This window comes from Myotis lucifugus, unplaced genomic scaffold, assembly GCF_000147115.1.
Source record: "Myotis lucifugus unplaced genomic scaffold, Myoluc2.0 scaffold_26, whole genome shotgun sequence".
Classification (NCBI taxonomy): Eukaryota; Metazoa; Chordata; class Mammalia; order Chiroptera; family Vespertilionidae; genus Myotis; species Myotis lucifugus.
This window is the reverse complement of record NW_005871074.1, coordinates 851,850-875,025: the sequence shown is the minus strand read 5'-3', so window position 1 is coordinate 875,025 and position 23,176 is coordinate 851,850. Positions and strand designations below refer to the sequence as shown.

The 23,176-nt window shown below is 44.2% G+C and overlaps 1 protein-coding gene across 1 annotated transcript in view; it reads left to right on the top strand.

Moving 5' to 3' along the window:
• The first annotated feature begins 22,703 nt into the window (after positions 1–22,703).
• PRAG1 (PEAK1 related, kinase-activating pseudokinase 1) overlaps positions 22,704–23,176 on the top strand; it is a 50,671-nt gene continuing 50,198 nt past the window's right edge. The window contains exon 1 of the mRNA XM_023751833.1: positions 22,704–22,991. The gene's annotated coding sequence lies outside the window, so the exon portion shown is untranslated. The remainder of the gene's footprint in view (positions 22,992–23,176) is intronic.

Below are 23,176 nucleotides of genomic sequence, written 5' to 3'. Positions count from 1 at the left end.
ATTTGTCCAGAAAACAAATTTAAAGAGAAGTGAGAATGGTGATTGGAAGAGGCAACAGGAAATTGCTGGGCAAGAGAATGATTTGCAAGAGTGAATGCAAATTACTCTGAAATCACTGTGGGTTTCAACAAGAGAGGGGAAAAGTCTTCGGTCTGGGGTTGGAAAAGAAGAGGAACATAGACAAGATAAGGCTAATTCTGTCTCTTGGAAGCCATAGAGGGATTATAACAAGATAAATCTCAACAGGGAGAAGGTTGGAGTGCCTGAAGAGTGTGTGTGTGTGTGTGTGTGTGTGTGTGTGTGTGTGTGTGTGTGTTTACATGTGTGGATACGTATCTATGCATAAAGCATATATATTGTTTTGTAAATGAGTGTACACCCTAGACATGTTTCCTTTTGCCTTTGAAAGAAATTTTCTTGGCATGCCACGACTGGCACTAATTCAAAAGAGATAATCCCAGCAGCATCAGTTACCTTGTGGCTCTCAAACCCAGATAATGTTCCAAGTTTTAAAGTAATTATTTCTGTCCTTCTCTCACATATGGTTAGGCCATCTTAATAATTCTCAAACTAATCAAAAAATGAGATTCTCGAGAAGTCTGTTACTCATGATATTGGCACTTTTCATAAATTCGGGAAGATACTACTCAAGAACACGTAAGGATGACTAATTTCTGCTCAAACATGATGAACTGGGTACAGAGACCCAGCAAGATTGTCGGATGCCTCTTCAATCCTCTAAATCTAATAGCAAGAGACCACTTCAAGATAGATATGGGAGAATGTGGTTCCCGATGAAAAAGGACATTATCTAGGCAAGTTATTTGTGAAGTATTGTTATCATATTTTTCCATAGCATAGTGCAGGGGTCAGCAAACTTTTCCTAGAATGGGCCAAATCGTGAGTATTTTCCGTTTTGCAGGCCCCACTGTTTCTGTCACAACTACTCAACTCTGATATTGAGGCATCAAGTAGCCATAGAGAAATGTGTAAACAAATAGGAATGTTTCATGCCTGTGGCTATGTCGATAAAACTTTATTTACAAAAACAGGCAAAGGGTTTGCTGACCCCTATTAATAGCTGATGTGGTATAAGAAAAAGTTTATAACTTTGGGCTTTCAAATGCCCTGTGTGCATTTTCCAGCATGCAATAATATCTGGTAGGGAAAGGATTTTCTTCTGAATCAGACCTGGATTTGAATTTTTGTTCTGCCCCTGCTTGCCTGTGTGACACTAGGCAGGTTATTAACCTTCTTAGCCTTGATTTCCTTATCAATAATACAGGTGAACAATGGTACTTATTCCATTGGATGTTGTGAGGATTAAATAAAATAATATGTGCCAAGCACAGAGCGTAGCTGCTCCACAATGTTCTCTAACTCATGCATTTGCACTGTCCTGAGAAATGCCATGGTTGTCACCAAGAAAGCCCAGCTCTGCCGCGCCTGCCTGTGAACTGTGAGTGATTCACACATTACAGGGTGGCCCCAACCATTATGAAGTTCAGCTCCCTCCTATTCCATCCCCCCACCATCTCCTTCGGGATCTCACAGGCTTCAAGAGATAGATGTAATGGCACCTTGGTTATCTAATGATCACTTTTAAGGGTAAAAGTTCAAGCGAGTGCCTCTAAGCAGGTCTGAATAGGAAAGGAGCCTGAGGACTTATTTACATGTTTTTAAACCAATTCAGTATTGCCGCTTAATTGCACATGCTCACATTTTAGTGTTTTCCTGGGAACAAGGACTCTTTTGTCTTTGATTTTCTGATGGGAAGTGCAGAGCTTAGCATACACCAGTCATTTAATAAGTGGCTTTTGAAGGAATGTGGGTAACTGGATCAGATGAGCTGAGGAACCAATAGAGGATAAGTACCTGCCTGTAACTCGAAGGGTGTTTCCTGGGGACCCTGATTTCTCACCTTCATAGGGGGACCCTTCCAGAGACGGCACTGATGTCAAAAATCAAAGAATCATTTTCTCTAGCTCCTTTTCAGGGATGGATCAAAGCCAATGTGGATCTCATTCTGTACAGTCTGTTGGGGAAGAAATATGACTTGATTTTTCCCTAAACCAACTAAAATTGTGTTTCATGCCTTTACTTAGTGGTAGAGACTTCAGCCCATTCAGTTCATTTCCCTTTCTTGCCCCACTGTTGTGTCTAAGGCATTGCAGGGTCTGGGGCTCTTCTAATCCTTGGCCATCACCCATCCAAGCTGGCATCCCTGAGGCCCACTACCCTCCCTGCCTGGCCAGGAGCCACACATGTCGCATGTGCTGTCCCTCACTGCTATGCAGGCAGTTCCTTCTGAAGCAGCCCTCTTCCTGCTCCGTCCCTGCTCCTGCCAGCACCCTGAATGGTCTGTGTCCTCTGTCATCTGCTGTCTATCCTTCTCTGGGACAGTAGGCAAGACTGTCCTCGGTGATTTAGAGGAAGGACAAAGAGATTCATGGAAATGTAGTGGGAACAAACCAGTTAATACTTCGGAATTATTCTGCCACATACATCATTCAAATTGAGCTGAGTGGGATAAGGGGAATGTACACCTATCTGTGTGCAAATAGCCTGCATGGCTCTCAGGTACAGGATGGGGCTGAAGGGGAGACAACATCGGGAAGTAGACTGGGCTTGCTATACCACCAAGCAACAAAACTCCGAATCAGCAGAGCTACCCAAAAATGAAAGGAGCTGCTTCAGTGGCCAGTGGGTTCCTGGGCAGAAAATATTCAGCCGCAGCTCAGTGCTTGCTTAGGCAGATGCTGGAGAAGAGATTTAAGGCTTGGGGGAGGGTGGGAATAAATTGTCTTTAATATTTCCTCTAATGCAGACATTCTGCAATTCTTTAGGAAGGTGCGTGCGTGCGTGTGTGTGTGTGTGTGTGTGTGTGTGTGTGTGTTTGCCTTTGGTTTGACATTGTGGTGATGAATCCCACAAGATCTAGCCTATCGCCTTGTCACGTGACCTCAGGTGAGGCTCTTCACCTCCCTGGCCTGTTTCCTCACCCACACAGTTGGGACAACAGTGCTTACTTTTTGTGTTTGTTGGGAGGCTTACATTGGGTAAAACACTTCGCAAGTGAGAGCTGCCTTGTAAGAACTCAATAGCAAGTAGAAATGCCTGGATGGAAATGCTTGCCTCTCTGTAACTGTTCGGTCCTCCCAAAACTTTTGGGTGCTGCCATTTTCAGAGTTTCCAGAAGCAACATATCTCTTTGATAGTGTGGGCCAGGTCCCAGGAAGATGCCACTAGGACTCGGATAGTGACGATAATGGCGGCTGCCCCTTCACATTTCCATGAGGTAGATAGAACTTCCGCCCAGGTAAGGTGACCAAGTACATGGCTGACGACTGTCAGAGCCTTACTTAGAAGTCAGGTAACCTGGCTGCAGAGCCTCTGCCATCAGCCACTGCACTCTCCTGCCTTCACCCAGATGGCTGTTCTCCTATCACTGACTGTACATGTGAATTACGTTCAAGGTTCTCCAGCAGAATATGTGTACATATGTATGTACATAAGTGTGTGCGTGTCTATATCTATACCTATGTCTATATATGGTATCTGTATGTCAAGAGAGAGAGATTTATTTTAAGGAATTAGTTCATGAGATTGAAGAGGCTTGTAGGGTAGGCTGGCAGACTGGAGACCCAGGCAAGAGTTGCAGTTCAAGCCCAAAGGCAGTCTGCTGGCAGAACGCTCTCTTGTTCCTGGGAGCTCAGTCTTCATTCTATTCAGGCCTTCAACTGACTGGGCAGGGCCCACCCACATTATGGAGGTAACCTGCTTTACTCAAAGTCCATCCAGAACAATGTTTGACCAAATATCAGAGCACCCATGGTCCAGCCAAGTTGACACATAAATTAACACCATGGTCCACAGAACTCACCTAGGTCCTCCCTAGGGTCCCACAGCCTGACAATCAGGTGAGATCAAGTGAGTTGATTTTGAAAATAACTTCTGAGATTCTAAGATGAAAGGTGCTGTTTCATTACCCAGGTTTTCTCCTTTCTTCTCCACTTTCTACCCCCTCCTACCCCTTTTTCTCTTCTTCTTCGTGTCGCCTCCCCCACCCCACCCCACCCCCTTTTTTTCTGGGAAAAGGAAGAGGTTGGAGAAGGAGAAGTTTTAGCAGCAGTAGTTTTGCAATATGATACCACAGCATGTTGCAACACTATCCTGCCTGAGGCAAGTGCATCTAAAAGACAAATTCCATTTTAAGTGCATGTACTATATAATAAACCAGCATTTACATATCTTAGAACTGTTTTTCTTCTCAGGCAGGTAATTCCAAAATGTAACAGAGTTTGAAGAATTAAAGTATGGCTCCCAATTTCCTGTGGGTAAAGTTAGAGCCCCATTCACTTGTGATGATTTGCATCATAGCCTTATTGCAAAAGGGACTACTGGGTGTCTCTCAGGCAGCCACTGCCTGCTGGGTCCCTTCAGCGGCATCTGCGCCTGCTCAGATATGGATAGGAAGCAGTGCTCTGTTCTCCAGGTGGGAAGTCAAAAGCCTGGGACAACAGTGCAAAAAGAAGGCTACCTATTGGAACATCTAGGACAAGTTCCCATGACCAGCCTGTCCTAGTTATGATCATATTTCAGAACAACTACGTCAGCTATGAGGGCAAAGGATAACTCCTCAGTACCAAATCAAACTAAGAGGGCAATTGTTAACCATTGCATAAACAAGTGATAGTAAATTGCTCAAAGGCCAGATTGACTTAACTTGAAAAGCAACCCTTAAAAGATGAATTCTTATTTCAAATCACCAAAGCCCACAAACAAATGAAATGTTCATCAATTGGTGGAATGGGTAAACAAACTGTGGTATATCCACATAGTGGAATACTACTTAGCATTAGAAAAGAACAACTTACTACTTCATGGAACAACATGGATAAATCTCAAATGCATTAAAGACAGACTCAAAATGCTACTCACTGTAGGATTCTACTAATATGATTTTTTGGAGGAGGCAAACCTATAGGGACAGAAATCAGGTCAGCGATCACCAGGGACTAGAGATGGAATCTAGGGGATGACCTCAAAGCAGCACGAAGGAATTTGGGGGGTGACGGAACTGTTCTACATCTTGATTGTGGTGGTAGTGATGTGACTATATACCTTCATCAAAATTCATAGAGCTACAAAGCCTAAAAAGGATGAATTTACTGTATATAAATTATGCCTCAATAAATATGACTTCTAAAAAAAAGATGCATGCTAATGCAAATGCCCGGAGAGAGAGAGAAAGACAATGATTTTGGCAAAGTGTTTTCAGAGGGAAAGCAATGGGAGTTATATAAGCCTTCCCGACCTGGCAGCTCCGCCAGAGCTCAGCTCAGCGGTGAGGTCAGGACACTGTGCAGGGATCTGGCAGGTAAGCAGCAGACGGCAAACTCTGTTCTCCATCCAAGTCTAAATATCTCTGTCAGCGCTTTGCTTATTTATTGCACACGGTCACTATCTATTTGAAGGTTGAAAGCATGCAGTCAGTGTATACCTTCGTGGTGCGTGGAGATGCTGTGGGCTGAACTCCCGGAAAGAGGAGTCCCATTTCCATCCCAGTTGGTATCATTTCTCCAGGAGGGCACCAAGCGAACGCCAGCAGAGTGTCTGTCTCTGGCCTGCATCTCAGGAAGGTATAGTACCAGTGAAACAAAAAAGAACAAGTTTTTTATTTGCCTTAAAAAACTTGCTTTAAAAAAAGTGGGGGAGAGGGAGTTGCCAAAATAAGTTAGCAAAGGAGTTTCAGGTCAAAGATGCATTGGGATTCAAAAGCAAGGACTGTTCGCAGAAACGGCATGATGAAATCCCAACTGCCTTAAGAAGATGAGGGCAGTGCCATGGGAGGATTTGGCACGAGGCTCGCTGGGGGTGGCAAAGGGGAGTTGAAGAAAAAATGATAAGATCATCTAGGTCTTCATAGATGGAAGGTACCACCCCAAATTGTATCAATGGTGACTAGAGCGACTGACTGCTTCCAGAGGATAACTTAAAGATTTTCCCTAGTGTCAAGCATGCCTGGGATGTGTGGGGTTTACCTCTGTTTTCTCTGCAGACTGAGATCATTTATACATGCTATACTTCCTCCCCACAGGGAGGCCATTTTTACAGCCCAACACACTGCTAACTGCCATTGGGACTGCAGTCTTAACTGGCTTTGAGATCCATAGACAAATACGCCATATCCTCATTACCAAGGTTGTCCATCACCTCAGTCTGCATTGGGTATAAGCTGCGGATCCCTGCCTTTCCCAACTGTGTGTTCTTTTCTTCCCATAGCCAGACCATTCACTGGGCTCACCTCTCTCACTGTGAATCAGGCATTGGAGCACTGTGCTAGGCAGGGAGGATGGGAAGATTATCAGAACCATCGATAGAGAATAACCTTTTATGAATAAATCAATTAGGGCCAGTAAGAGGACTATTGTGGTCAGCAAGTCTAGCTTCCAAGGAACAGCCTGCTTGTCTTGCTTTTCTCTTCTATGGTGCTTCCCTATTCATTGGCCCTTTCCCGATTTCATGTCCAGTTAAAAGCAGCCCTCTGAGAAGGTACCGTTCGCACTCCCATTGTCAGGTAAGGATACAGAGACCTAGAGAAGTTAATAAACTTACTGAAGGGCACTCAGCTATTTAGAGGGCAGAACTGATGTCCAAACCCATGCCAGCTCATTACCAAAGCCAGCATGCCTACCCACTAAGCAAAGACTGCCTCATCCTTGTGAAACCAACCCAATGGGCACCTCTAAACATTGCCTTCTATATTTCAAAAATACGCAGGATCCATGATTAGGAGCTGGCCATGGGATTCTGTGGAAAGGACTGTGGCATCATATAGACCTAGATTCAAATACCAGCTCAACAACTCAATGGCTGTGTGAACCTGAGTGAGCTGCTTGCTTTCTCCAACTCCATCAACTCTAACATTGGAGTAACAATGCTTAACTCATAGAATTATTTTAGAGATTAAATGTGATATATGTTTAAAAATCACTCAATAAATGGTACTTTTTTCTCCAAAAAATAATTCCCCAAAAGTCTAATTATTTGATACTCCTAGCCATTGTAAATTGGCATAAAATGAAAGCTGGACACGTTTAGAGCAACCAATTATTGTTTTTTAAATTTTTTAATGCCTAACATTTTGATGTATGTATCGAGTTCTGTACTGGAGGTAAAGGAGGGAACAAAATTAGCATTGCCTTCTGAATGATCACCATGTTTTTAAGAAAGACCCATTAGAATGAAGACATCAAAACTGATATTGGGGAAACCCACACTTTCTCCAAATCCTGACCTTGCACAAAATCTTGATTCATTTCTGTGTCTGAAGCTGGAATTTTATTTGTTTATAGGTGTTACATCTCAGGAAGAACATAAATGAATTGGAAACCATCATAGATTAGAAGAACCTTGGCAAGAGATTAGACTTAGAATAAAATATTTTCTTGACAAGGATGGACAGGGAAACCATCAAAGACTCTAAAACATACCATATGGTTCCTTTTATATGCAAAGCCCACCCCTACTGGGTAAAAGGAGTGTGAATCAAGATATCTGACCTTTGGGCTTTTCCTCTCCAGGCAAGAGAGAAACCTGTGAAATGGTTAAGAACAGTTAAAGGGGGCATGGAAGTAACATGAAAGGACCAATACAAATAGTGTATGAGTTCAGAGTAGATTGGATTAAGAAGGAAAGACATGGGGGGTGGGGGCGCGAGGAGAATGACCTAGAGATGAACCTTGAAGGATGAATAAAATGTAGATTGGAGGTGGAGCGAGTTTTATAGGTAGAACTGATTAAAATAGAAAATATGGAAGGAAAAACTCATTGGTAGGTTGAATGCGTCTGTCAATAAGACAGATGTAAGGAGGCGGATCTAGGATGAACTTGTGTAATGAAGCTTAGGGGAAGACCAAGAGAGACTCAAGGAAAACCTGCAGCAGTAGTGGGAGAACATGAACTGCTTCCCTGGAGCCCGAAGGGAAAGTGGGGTTAACCTTTGGAGGTAGAAAATGATGGTACTTGGAGAAAGTAAAATAAAGAATGTATTACTTTGCAAAGCAATTGGAAACTTTAAAGAACTTGTTAAGCTTAAAAGATACTGACTGAATATACACATTCAAAAATGTGAATACAAACTCATAGTTTATATACACAGCATGGGTAATTAAGAGAAGTTAGAGCCTGGCCAGTGTGGCTCAGTGGTTGAGCATCGACCTATGAACCAGGAGGTCATGGTTTGATTCTTGGTCAGAGCACAGGCCGGGTTGCAGGCCTGATCCCCAGAGTGGAGTGTGCAGGAGGCAGCCAATCAATGATTATATCTCATCATTGATCTTTCTCTTTCTCTCTCTCTCTCTCTCTCTCTCTCTCTCCCTCTCTCCCTTTCTCCCCCTCTTTTTCTCTGAAATCAATAAATTTTTTTTAAATAATAACATTTAAAAAGGAGAAGTTATACATGTGCCTGCATTTCAAAGGCAACAATATCTTTTCTAAAATAAATGAGGTTACTCTCCAGTGACAAGACCCAATATATCCAGTCTCAAGTTACATAAGAGGCTGGGGACTCCATGACACACAGATGGCATTTCTGAACAGAAATGTTTTCTAATGGCCTAGTCCCTAAAATAAGGTCCCTTGCTTCTCAAAATGTGTCCAGTTTTCTTTGAAGTAGTTCGTGTGCTGGTAGGAACTGAGCTTATTTTGTCTCTCGACTGTCTTATAAATCACTGTGCTTTCTGATCTGTTCATTTCTAGCTATTCCTCCGACATTTGAAAAGGCTTGAACGATGGAATTCGGGGTAAGTGTGGAGAAGATCCTTCTGTTTTTCTTTAACTTTGGTTAAAAATAGGTGTGTTACTAATGCGCTGTTTTTGTAGATGATTTATTTTTGTATGTAGTGTCACATCAGAGTAGCTCACATTTAGTTTCTAGCTTTCTCTCTCTGCATCAGAGAGCCTGGGAGCTATTGCTCTGTATTGTTAATAACAAGTTTCAATGTCACGCCCGAGTACTCCACAGAAAAGAACAGATTCTACTGTGTTAAACATTTGCTTTATTAAATGAGGGACTTTTTGGTGAGGAGGGGATGTGTGTCTCTTACCAACATTTTATTTTAAAAATATTGAAATTCCACTAAAACCACAAAGCACTATTTTTATCATGATTCCTTTCCTCTAATAGAGAAACAGAAATAAACACCTTGGGGCCTTTGATATTATGTTTAACTGGCAACACATTTAAATTTTTTACAAAAGTGTAAACAGAAAAAGTGTGTGTGTGTCGCAGGGGAGGGCAGCGAAGCAGACATTGGCCCGAAGAACCCTGTCTTTGGTCATTGCGGCTTAGGGAGGGAGGATATGCCAAAGGCCTCGAGGACAAGCACATTTGCCTCATACCTGGGGCAGCCAAAAAGGAAGTTTGGTTCGAGTTATAAAAAGACAAGGCATTGCCCTAGCCGGTTTGGCTCAGTGGTTAGAGTGTCCACCCATGGACTGAAGGATCTCAGGTTCAATTTCAGTCAAGGGCACGTACCTCAGTTATAAGTATGGAGAAGGCAACCAATCGATGTGTCTCTTTCACATCGACGTTTCTCTCTTTCTGTCTCTCCCCCTCCCTTCCGCTCTCTAAAAATCCATGGAAAATATACCCTTTGATGTTTTGGAGGTTGGGGTGAGTTTTATAGGTAGAACTGATTAAAATAGAAAATATGGAAGAGAAAACTCATTGGTAGGGTGAATACATTCTGTCAATGATGACATATCTAGGGAGGCGTATCTACAAAAACAACAACAAAAACAACAACAAAAAGACAAGGCATTGCCTCCCCTCAAGACCCTAATTTCAGCCGGTGATGTCACCTGCTGCCTATCCTGAATGCAGAGTAAGTTGTTTCTTTGCTGTGTGCCAGCTCTAACTTCTTAGCCTATAAGCTCAAACCATAGCCTGGAAGTGGTTAAGAGAATGAAGTTCAGCAGAAACCACCAGCCTGGGTGCCTTTGGAGCTGCGAGAATTATTGGAGCTAATGACTCAGAATGGTTTTGAACTCTCCGAGAGGTTCATGTCTCCGAGGCTGGCTCTGCGTTTGGCACAGATAATCAAGCATTGGCTGAAATAATCATTATGATAATACAGTGGAGAAGTTCCTCATCTCTCCCAGTGACTGCCCGCCCTTACAGGGGGATGGACACAGAACACTCCACTGGTGATCACGCTGATGTGGAATTTAATGGCTCTATAAATGGTTAAACTGGACATGTTCCCAAACTGAAGTCATCGATAGAATTTAAGATTTTTTTCTTTTATTTTATCCTCTTTTTCTCTTCTTTATTTCTGTCTCTATTGCTGTCTCTGATTGTTCCTGTTTCTTTCCTTCTTTGTTTACCTCCCTTTTCTTTTCCTTTCTTTCTGTCTCTTCCCCTTTTTTTTCCTTTCTTTCTGTCTCTTCCCCTTTTTTTTCCCTTTCTGTCTCTTCCCCTTTCTGTCTCTTTCCTTTTTTTTTTTTTTTGAGGAAGCACCATAGGAATCTTTCCATAATATCAAACTTTAGACCTGAAAGGAACCTTAGCAGTTATTTTCTCAAATTTTCCATTTGTGGCATGGAATAAAAAGGCCTGGGTTTTAGTCTAAGTTCCACAACCTAGTAGGTGTGCATCCTGGGTAAAACAATCTTTTTGCACCCTAGTTTTCTCGTCTGTAAACCAAGACTGCTAGCCAGGGACAGGACTGAGCTCTGCGGACTCTCAGCCCAGTGCTCCTTGTGTTTACCCCAGGATCCTATTGGCACCTCCCCATTTGCCTCCATAATCCTCCCCAAGGTGTCTTCCTGCAGACCCCAAACTTCCCCCCTTGCATTGTCTACATTCCCTCCATACCCATCCTTGTGATGTCAAAGGATAGCTACTCATGTGCCAGAAAAGGCACTGGAATTTAGCTCTTCCAAGTTCTCAGCAATAAATATCCTGATCCTCCAAAAGGATGAAAATGAAACCACAACAGAACAGATACCCTTTTCCACATCCTGCTTCTGTCTCAGGTCCCAGCCACCAAGTGGTCAGCCTTGATCCTTGTAATCTCTGCGACCTTGTCCGTTCATGGGGAAGACCTCTTTGACTCCCTACATGACGGGATTCCCCTACTCTATGACCTTATAGAGCATTCTGCCTTCAGAATACCTGTTACAATTTGCCATCAGAAATGCGTGGTCCTGTTTGGCTCTGGCACAAACACACAACACCCCTTTATACTGTCTGATTCAGAAAATCAGAACATATCTCTGTTTGGCTCATCACTGTCTCGTCAGAACATTGTTCAGAGTCTGTTTTCACCATAAAAAATGTGCTGAATGAGTGAATGAATGGATTTAACTTTCGGATGAATGTTCTGATGATACCCATCATTTATCAAGAGTGTAGTATATGCCAAATGCTATAGATTGGTTGTTTGGGTCTCTCTCTCTCTCCCCTCCCCCCACCCCAGATTTGTATACTGTAACCTAACTCCCCAAGTGGTGATATTAGGATGTGGGGGTCTTTGGGGATGATTAAGTAAAAAAGGTGGAATGCCCATGAATGGGATTTGTACCTTTATAAAGAGGTCCCTGAGGGCTCCCACGCCTCTTCCACCGAGTGAGGACACAGAAAAAAAGACACCTTCTATGAACCAGGAAGCCGGCTCTCACCAGATACTGAATCTGCTGGTGTCTTGATCTTGGGCTTTCCAGCCTCCTGACTGTGAAAAATAAATGTTTGCTGTGTATAAGCCACCAGTCTACTGAACTTTGATTATATCAGCCCAAAGGAACTAGGATACCTGGTTCTAGCTTCCTTAATTTTCAAAACAACCTTTTGAGGAAGGTCTCACTGACTGTTTTATAGACAAGGACATTGAAGCCAGTGAAAGCACCAAGAATGGACAGTCACCTCAACTTCCAGAGTCAGCAAAGGCTTTCCAAAGAGTGGCAGTGATGACACCCCACTTAGTTCCTTCCACGTCCTGCTGAAACCAAGTGTACGAGGCTGAACTTACCTGGAAACTTGGCATCTCAACCGGGAGTGATAGAGAGATCGCCCGCTGGTGTGGCTCCGTGGTTGAGGGTGCCCTAGGAACCAGGAGGTCACGGTTGGATTCCCTTGAGGCACATACCCCAGTTTCAGGCTTTGTCCACAGTAGGGGGCATTCAGGAAACAGCTGGTCAATGATCCTCTCTCATCATTGATGTTTCTCTCTCTCTTTCCTTCTCTCTTCTTCTCTGAAAACAGTAAAAATATGTATTTTTTAAAAAGATAGCTATCTCACATGTATGATCACACAATCGATGTTTTTCAAAGCTCTGTTAGCTATGGGAGCTATCAGTAAGTGAGACATAACCATCTGGAAATAGATCTGGGCTAAGCTGGTTGACCATGGAAGGTATGGGGATTTTTTTCTTTTGCTCTCCCCTCCCCACCCACAAGTATAGCCAAAAGCTGTACCCTTCCAGCTCTCTGAAGATACGAATGCCAATCTGTCAAGCACAGGTTTAGCTGTATTGCAGCCCCAGAGACGCGGATCTCTGTATTATCCCCTCGGCCATACAACAGCACTGTGATGCCTGCTCTTTAATTGAATTACACACAAAGCAACACTATGCCCTGATATGAAAAGTCACATTTATCTCCATTCTGGACACTAGCTCTGTGGGATTATGTCAGTGAATGCGGCTGTCATCCCCACTCGGACTTAGTCAGCTGAGTTGGAAGAGATTTTGTATTTGTTTTATTTTATTTATTTTATTTTTTGAAAGAAAAGAGATTGGTGAATACATGTCTGTTTGAAAGCAAATTCCTTTTTGAGCGAAACACCAGCTCTCCTCATCCCGGGAGCCCTGACCTACGGGTGAGAATATTAGATAATAAAAGGTTTATTTAAAGAAGAATCAGAGATAAAACTCTACAATTCCCTCATCTCACAATTGCACACTTCTCTTTTCCTTTTATGTTCTTGTGTTACATCTTTTTGGAAGCTGTTTTCTCATTCAAACAGCCCCTACTGGGCAAGCGTGTCTGGAAGAGCTGCAGGTGTCCCCTGGCCGCTGCATAAAAGCCTGCTTGTTAATCAGCCCCATCACATGGCTTTTGACCCCCTTCCTACCCTGCCCTCTCCTCAGCTCTCCCAGCCATCCACCACTGCTACTTCTAAAAGGGGGAAAAACTGAACAGCCGGTTCAAAGAGCTATTATCCTAAAGGCTCCTCAACAAGGCCTGGGCTTTCCAATAAATTAATTCAAGCTTTTGCTCCCCTCCCCCTCTCTAGACACGGTGCCCCCGTCACTGCAAAGCTTGTTGACTGCTTACATTCTGTGGGCACTGGACATTCTACTACCAAGCGTCCCTCTGGAAGCCACTCAGCACCATTACTGTACGTCAGGACCAGTTGGGAACACAAATCCTCAAGCAGATCATCCTGACTCGGATGAGGGCGGCAATGGTGACATCGTGTGCTATCTGGGGTTTATACAGAGGATCTGGGAGACAAATTAATTCCTCCCCCCCCTTCAATCTTTTCTACTTGATTATTGACTGGTTTGATTGTGCAAATCCTCCCCACATCACTTTATTGAGATTCAAAATGAGAATATTAATTCTATGACATGATGACTCGGGGAGAAGTAATTTGCTAATAAAAGTCAGTGTTTGTAGGAGGCTCTGGGGTTGGCATAGATAGAGATAGGTTATCTATAATCTATGTCAATTATGTACTGTGGACCTGGAATTGAAGGAAGAGTGCCCGTATCTGCAGGTCCCAGAGGGGAGGTTTATTTGCTCCCCCACATCACCTACCCCACCCCATGCAGAAATCAGGCAACATCTGTCTCTTGACTGAGTTCATGTTCTCAGAAACCTGAAAGGAGGAAGCAGATTAAAGGTTTTGGTTTTTGTTATTGTTAGGAATATTTAAATAATACAGTGGGGGGTCACCATGTGGGGTACCATTGGAAGAAATAAGACTTTTCCCCAGAGTTACTTGTGCTGTATCAACATGGAATTTTACTCCTGGGAAGGGCTGATGCTGGTTATTAGTAAAATGCTTTAAGTGTCCAAAAGACTGTCTTAAGATCCTTTCATGGTATATTTCCTTTGAGAACCATAAGAATATAGGTAGCAAAAGAGAAGAAAAAGCCACCTCACTTCAAGGGTGAGTAAGCAAAGGAAACACTTTGTTTTCAACAGGTTTATAAAACTTTACAACAGATGGCAAATGACATGTTCTCTTTTGATAACTAGGACGGACACACACACACACACACACACACACACACCTGGTCTCCCCCACTGAACAATCCTCAGGAAGACTTGATTTAGAACACTGGCTTACCTTTGTGAGTCAAACCCCTAAGCTATGGCCCGAGTAACGACACTCACATGGCTGGGTTTTGGCAAATGATACACAGAAGGCTCCAGGAGGAGTCAACAAAGACAACACAAAGGTCAGGGCGTGGAAGCCTACTGACCTAGTCAAACCGGAACCACCACTGCCCTGGAGAAGGCGAGGGGAAAGTGATGGGATGATGGGACTGTGGGATGATGGGACTGTGGTGCTTTTCATCCACGATTTATCAGGCAGCAATAGGCCTGGAGTTTCTGTGATTTTATAGAATTATGGATTGACCTATTCCCTACAGGAGTTTAATAACAAACGGCCTTGGGAATGACTAAGGCGCATTGACCTAAAGATAACATGAGATTTCTCAGACCTGGTTCATCTTTCACAAGGAGGCGCTTCACTTACAGGAACATAGGTGGTTTCTCTCTCTCTCCTTCAATTGTGATGAAATATGTATAACACAAAGTTTACCATTTTTACTTTTTTTAAGGGTATGGCTCCGTGGCATTAAGCACATTCACATTGTCATTCAACCATCATCACCATCCATCGCAAAAACTTTATCTTTCCAAACTAAATCTCTACCCATTAAACAGTAATATGCAATTCCCTCCTCCCCAGGCCCTGGCAACCACCATTCTACTTTCTGTCTGTATAAATTTGACTAGTTTAGGTGCCTCATATAAATGGAATTATATGGTATTTATAGCATAATGTCCTCAAGGCTCATCCATGTGGTAGCATGTGCTAGAATTTTTTCCTTTTGAAGGCTGAATTATATTCTATTTTTTTTATGTTTATTGATTTTAAAGAGAGAGGAGGAAGGGAAAGGGAAGGGATAAAAGAGGGGGGAGAGGGGGGAGAGAAAGAGAGAGAGGAACATTGATGTGAGAGAGAAACATCAATAGGTTGCCTCTGACATGCCCCCTGACTGGGGGATCAAACCTGCAACCATTTGGCGTATGGGATGGTTCTCCACCCAACTGAGCTGCCTGTCCAGAGCAATATTCTATTTTTTAACAGACAACTTTATTGAGGTATAATTTATATACCACAAAGTTCAGCTATTTTAAGCATGCAATTCAATAGTTTTAGTAAATTTGTCAAATTGTTCAATCATCACAATCCAATTTTAAAACATTTCCATCATCTCAAGATTCCTCATGCTTATTTATAGTTAATCCTTGTTCCCATACCTCTTTCCCACCTCATACCTAGGCAATCACTAATCTATTTTTTTTCTCTAACAGAGTTGCCTTTTCTGGATATCCTATCTAATAAAGAGAGAATATGCTAATTGACCCTCATGCTGTTGCAAAGATGGCGGTGCCCACAGTCAATAAGGAGGGAATATGCTAATTGCCTTCCACGCCCTCAAAGATGGCGGTGCCCACAGTCAATAAGGAGAAAATATGCTAATTGCCTTCCACACCCTCAAAGATGGTGGCGCCCACAGTCAAGGATGGAGGCGCCCAGTACCCTCAGCCTCCCAGCCGCCCAGAGTCGGCCCGAGGTGCAGGTAACCAGGGCCGGCCGAGGCTTGCGCTGCCAGCAGTGGCAGCGGCAGAGGTGTGATGGGGCATCGCCTTCCCCTGATGACCAGGTTGCCTCCCGCCCCTGAGGACTCCTGGACTGTGAGAGGGGGCAGGCCGGGCTGAGGGAACCCCCCTCCAGTGCATGAATTTTCATGCACCGGGCCTCTAGTTTCATATAAATGGAATCAACATATCAAGTAGTCTTTTGTGTCTGGCTTCTTTCACTTAGCTTAATGTCTTTGAGATCCATGAATGTTTTCACATGTATCAGCTTATCAGTTTTTCATTCTTTTTAAAATACTGACAAAATACTCCATTATGTGGCTGTCTTACACATTGTTTATTCACTCACCAGTTGATGGACATTTGGGTTATTTCCACTCTTTATTATAAATAATGCTGTAGGAACATATGTGTGCACGTTATTGACTGGACATATTTTCATTTCTCTTAGGTAGATATCTAGGGGTAAAATCGCTGGGCCTTATGACAACTTTATGATAAACTCCCGAAGAAACTGTCAAATTGTTTTCCAAAGTGGCTGTACCATTGGGGATTTTCTTTAGGGTAACTAAACAAACCTTTCAATGTGTTTGTTTTCTCCTTGTGACCCTTCCTAATGTAAAATATTCTGCTTCTTCCCAACTCTGACCCCAGCTCAGTCAGAAAGCCAAGCAGTGGGAGTTATGAGTTAATTCCTCAAATAGTTCTAATTTTCACATCCTTAACACACAGCTGAGCTCACGTTAAAACCAAACAACCTTGCAAGTTCAGAAGAACTGTGTTATGAAATGTCCTATGAGACCTTGGACAAGTCACATTGGTCATTCGGGGCCTCGGCGTCCCCATTTGTCACTGAAAGTTTAGACCTAGGTGATCGCTAATGTCCATTACTGCCATCTCTGGAAATGTATGTGGACCCAGGAAGATCCCTTTGAGGGATCCAACGGGCTTTGAGATACGCCTTAGTTCACACCACCTGCATGAGGAGGTAAAGAATTTCTCAACTGTGCACATTCCAGCTCAGTGAAGACTTCGCCCTAACTGTAGACCTTAAAAACTGGAGAAAAGGGAGGTATAGATGAAAGAATGAGCATTCTCTTCCTAGGGCACGTTGAATGAAAGGACACTGCCCTTCTTGCAGTGAATTGTCAGGCATTACATCTGTAGACATTAATTAGCATGTCTCCTGTATGTCATGCTCTTTTGAGTTGATTTTTAACATTTTTTTATTTATTGATTTTAGAAACAGAGAGGGAGAGAGGGAGGGAGGGAGGGAGGGAGGGAGAGAGAGAGAGAGAGAGAGAGAGAGAGAGAGAGAGAGAGAGAGATTTCTTGTTTCACTTATTTATGCATTCATTGGTTGCTTCTTGTATGTGTCCTTACTTGAGATCGAACCAGCAACCTTGGCATATTAGGAGGACGCTCTAACCAGCTGAGCTACCCGGCCAGAGCTTGAGCTGATTTTTGAAAAATCTTTATTTTCTGCCCAGAAGCAATATATCCCTCATTGGAACATTTTCATTTTAGGAACTACATCCGTTTCCTAATTCTATTTCAGCCGCCGTTACAAAAACTGGGTGGCTTAAAACAACAGAAATGTATGTCTCACAGTTCTGGAGGCTAGACATCCAAAATCAAGGTGTGGCGAGGGCCAAGCTCTTTCTGACAGCTCAAGGGAAGAATCCTCCTTCGTGTCTCCTTGCACCTGGTGTATTCTGGCAATCCTTGGTGTTCCTTGGCTAGTAGATGAGGTATTGAGGGTTAGGACTTCAATATATCTTTTTTGGGAGGTGGAGGAACACAATTCAACCCATAACAATAACATTTTGGGGGGAAATGAGGTTTGCAATAAAGTAACTGTCACTGAATACCCATCTAACTGTAATTATATTGTAAAGGGGGAGGAAACTGTGTTCCTTCTGCATCACCTCACATCGGAGCTCTATGACACTTGATCCCAAAGACAGATCATAACCATCTTGAGCCTTTGGCCCTAAGTCCAATGTGGTTTGACATCCAGATATCCTGCAGTTATTTAAATAAAAACGTCCAGTTTAGGGGGGAAATCTATTTGGTGCTTGGAATGTGCTACTGTAAATTATTTAGAATATTTCATCCTGTGGAGAACTGCCTAGGACTAAAGTCAGGGAGAATGGGATGTTGAAAATGGTTTTTAAAAAAGGTTGGGACACAGGACAGGGATTAACTGATAAGATTGCTTGAATTTCCACACCTCAGAGAAGAAAAAGAGAAATCTGGGTTGGCAACTGAAAGCTGATTATCACTGGGAGGAAAGGGGTGGAGGGACGTGGGGGCTGTGTATGCTTGCTAGACCAACCTTTAACTGGCTTGCTGAGATCATCTAGAACAGTGGTTCTCAACCTTCTGGCCCTTTAAATACAGTTCCTCATGTTGTGACCCAACCATAAAATTATTTTCGTTGCTACTTCATAACTGTAATGTTGCTACTGTTCTGAATCGTAATGTAAATATCTGATATGCAGGATGGTCTTAGGCGACCCCTGTGAAAGGGTCGTTCGACCGCCAAAAGGGTCGCGACCCACAGGTTGAGAACCGCTGATCTAGAAGGAACCCAGAAGGGCTCCTCACAGCAATATTTTAAAAGACATTTTCCTCCCTTCTCTCCCCTCCCAATCTCTCCAGGGTGGTTTTGGGACCCCAAATACCACCAATGCAGGTCCAGGACATGCCCATGGCTTCCAGGTGTGCCAACTCTCTCACCTGGAGTCACCCTCCTCCCCTTGTTAAATGCTCCTTGTCCCACTTGCATCCCTATCAAGCCCACCTTTCCATCCCATTTGCCCTCCCTCTAATTTAGTTCTTTCATGGAGTCCTTTGGCACGCTCCCCCCGCGCCCCCCCTCCCCTGCCCCGCTGATATAAACAAAGTCACTAAGAGCTCAAGCTGGTCTCAAACACTCCCCACCTCACACAATTAACTGAAGCCTGGACTTCCCTTGACAACACCTCCTCCCTGGCTATCTTGCCAAGACACTTCTCTTCCTACTGCTCTGGATTTTAAAAGTCCAGAAGAGAGGGTCCACATTTCTTTTCTTCAGGGCTTCCTCTAGATTCCCGTGTCCCCAGTTTTTCACCTCTTCAAATCATCTTTGCTCCTTCTTCACCATACTCCTCCGACCTCTTTCGTTTTTCCTTTAGCTCTGGACACCACCTCTGGCAGGATCACTTCATTCACCGGATGGCTACCATACACTTCAGACTCAGGAGACCACACATTAAATCCTCTGACCTCCCTGTTTGTGCTGATGATACCATCATTAATACTGCCAGTCTCTGAGGGTACAGTTCCATTGGTCACCTTCTATTCCTTTCTCTCCTTCAGTAATAGCACCTACCTCAGAGTTTCTGGGAGGTTTAAATGAGAGAAAGCATTCAGCACACAGGGCCTGAGACAGAGTAAGTGCTCCCTAATGTAACTATGATTAATGAATATCTTATTGCTCATAATGAATCAGTACGTAACCAATGCCCCTAACTCCCCCTTTGTGTCTTTCAAAATCACCCATCCAACATCTATCCTTCCATTCCCCCTGCCACCTCCTTATCAAGGCGCTTTACTTCCCATCTGGACCAGAGAAAGAAACTCGAAGCCAATCTCCCCTCCCACTTCCTAATCCATCTGAGATAGAAGATCTCGATGGAGCTGCTCAGAAATGTCAGTGCTCTGCTGTTGGCTCACTTGGAGACCAAGCCTTTTCTGTCCAGTGTCACAATACACTCCCAGCCTTGTCGCCAACAACCACGCTCCAGCCAGACTGGTTAGCCGATCTCTGAGAAAGTCTCCGCCCCTCCCACGTCCATTCCTTGGTAGATACCATTCTCAGTCTGGAAAGTCCCCATTGTCCAAATCAAAATCCTCGTGTTTCAAGTTCTCTTCCTTCATGAAGCCAGGTTTGTGTTTCTGTCTTTTAACTCCCTCTCACAGGCCTTATATTTGGTCTCTTACTCATGTTTCTTTTTCTCCCTGTAGGACCTCATCCAGTGCTTCATATGTAGAAGACACTCCATACATGTTTGATGACTAAAATTGACCACCTTTCTCACTTTAAGGTGAGAGGCCTTTCTCTGGTTTTTGAGGTCTGTGCTCCGACTGGGGACATGTCATGCATGGGATCACTTTGGTCCAATCTTCACGCTGTCTAACATCTCAAATACCCTAACTAGCATTTTCTCAGTATAGTCATGAGCCACTTAACAATGTTGATAGAGTCTGAGAAATGTGTTGTTGGGTGATTTCATCATTGTGCGAACACCCCAGAGTGCGCTTACACAAACCTAGATGCTACAGTCTACACACTCAGTCTATGTGGTGTAGCTCACTGGTCCTAAGCTACAAGCCTGTACGGCAGGGTTACTGTACAAAACAACACGAGATTAAATCAAATGCAAGAGAAAATGATGCAATCAAGAGCCCATTGGGAAATACCAGGTCTATGAGGCATAATATGACATACTGTTTTACAGCAAACATTTTTTAGAGTAGAAAGACTACACTCTAAAATAACAATAAATAGTATAGCAAATACATAAATCAGTAATAAAGTCATTTATCATCATTATCCAGTAGCATGTACATAATTGTGCTATACTTTTATGCGACTGGCAATGCAGTAAGTTTATGTCAGCAGCACCACAAACACATGGTAATGCATTGCCCTACAACGTTATGATGGCTACAGCATCACTAGGCTATAAGAATTTTTTAGCTCCATTATAATATTACTAGAGGCCCAGTGCACAAATTCGTGCATGAGTGGGGTCTGGCCAGCCTGCCCTGATTAGGGCCAACCTGGATGGGGGGGGTGGGGGGTAGGGGGGGCAGAGCCAGCAGGGGGTGGGGGGGCTGCAGGCAGTTGGCCGGCTGGCCCCGCCCCCCGGCCGAACTCCAGGTTGAGGGGACAATTTGCATATTAACCTTTTATTATGTAGGATGGGACCACACTCATATAGGTGGTCCGTCAATGACTGAAATGTGGTTGTTAAGCCGCGTGTGCCTAACATAACGCTATGCACTTCCCCATTCTGCCCTTGTTACCTTCCCCACCCCCAAGCCCTACCTGTCCCAGCCTGTGTCCTTATTTCCTGCAATTTAACTGATCTTGTGTACAGTATGGTGCTCATGGACTAAAACCCTGAAGGGAATCACTCTTCTTCAAGATCTGATCTGTATCAGGGAACCCAAGCCCTGCAGTGAAAAGTGTCCTGAAAAATGAACTGATAAGCAGGTAGAAGCAGGATGCTGTGGATACACAAATCGCACTGCATTGCAGGATGCAGTTGGGAAGTTCAAGCGAGGCTTGTTTATTAAAATGCATGAGCTTCCCATAGCTTCACTGAGGAGATAACATACTCAACGGTCACTGGCGGAGCACTGCCTAAGAAAATGGGCATTTCATGTGGATCTAAGGGAGCCTTTTGAAGTGTTTTTTTTTTAAAATTCTTTTCATTAGGCAAGATAAAGCCATCCTAAGGCCACGTTGCTGGCATAAAAAGGATGCACATTATATGTCAGCAACTACAGTTTAACGCATTTATTTTGTGTGAGCCCAGCAAAACACTTGAGAACAGTTTATTTTGCAGAAAGACCGAATTAACCCTTCAAGTGCTGTTCCTTGCCACGGAACCACCAATCTTGTCACACTAGCGAACGCTTGCTTCTTATATCTGCGTTCTTTAGCCTGTTCTTGTATTAAGAATAAATTAGGTGAAGGGAAGAAAATAAAGTGGGAAGGAAAGCGAGTGCTTCCCATGTAATCATTCCTGTCAGGTGGGCATCCCCACTGGGGCCTCACAGAGGGAGAATCTAGCCTGAAGCATGGGCACCCAGAACGTCTCAAACATTCAGATTTGCCCTCTCACGTTGTACTGAATTGCATGCACCTGATGTCATGTATGTCTCCAGCACAGACCACTTTGTACCCACCTGCCTCCTGGGTGTTGGTCGATGAATGGGCTGGACCCTTCAGCTTTGCTGGACACTGATGGAGCCCAACCACTTTTTCTTTCCTGTTTGGTCAGATGGTTTTCCCTCCCTTTGGAAAGAAAGGATAATTGGGCTGGACCCCCAGGACTCTGAGAGGGCATTGTGGCAGAGTGGAACCGCCCATCTGTGGAGCCAGGTAGCTCTGGGTTCCAACCCCATCCTTTCCAGCTGTGGGCTTTGCATCTGTTTATGTCTATAAAATGGGGATGATGTCCCTCATATGGGGTTGCTTGGCACCGGGTAGGTACTTAAGGAATGTTAGTTCCACTCCATCCCTACACTTTCCCCCAAATTCTATTCATACTCAGGAGAAACCCGAGACATTGGAGCACGAGGAAGTATCCTCCCTGTCCCTTCCACGTGTTTCCTTTTTCACAGAAGCCAAACCTAAAACACCTGTCTTCTCCCTCGCTCTCCTCCACCTATGTCCTCACCCTCTGAGTGCAGCTAAGTCAAGCCAGATCACAGGGAGGCGCAGGAACCAGCCTTCCTTTCTCAGCCCGGTGGGGACCCTAATTGGAATTACAATGCACCGTCTCCCTGGGAGTCCTGGAGCAGAGAGGAGGCCGCAGGTGTTTTTCCGGGTCTTCTTCCTGTTCCATCTCACCACATTCCTCCAACCCAGGCAGGAGAAAGGTTTGAGCCACCGCTGGCGGCCTGGGGCACACCCAGGTCAAGGTGTGATCCTGGCGTAGGCAGCAAAGGGAAGGAAAGGGACTGACTGGGCCTAAGGCTGCCTAAGCTCGGTGGAAGGCGAGAAGACTTTTAGCCTGACGACTATCTCGAATCCGTTCTGTCTCAGCAAATGAGTCACTTGCGGGTGATGGTGTAAACACAGGTGCAATATTGGCCTGCGAAAGGCCCGACAGTCCCAGCGTCCTGGAGGATCAGCTATCCTCAGTCCAACCCTTGCATTCCACATCAAGAAAAGTCAAATGCAGAGACTAAGCAAGTTGCCTGAGGCCGCGAATCAGTCCAGGGTCTGAGCAGGACCAGGAACCGGCCGTCGGGATTCCCAGCCTGGCTCCGTCTGGGGCACCCTCCTCCCAAGGAAACGGTAATTGACGATCACGGTGCTCACGCAGCTTGGGGATCCCGTCTGGGGTCCTGACCCCTTCCTGCTATGTCCTCCCCCTGCCCCCCCGATTTTTTTTTTTTCTCCCCCCCAAAAAAAAGGAGGAGGGGGCCCCCCCCCCGCCCCCCACGAGGGGATGGGGGGGGGGTTTTAAAAAAAAAAAAAAA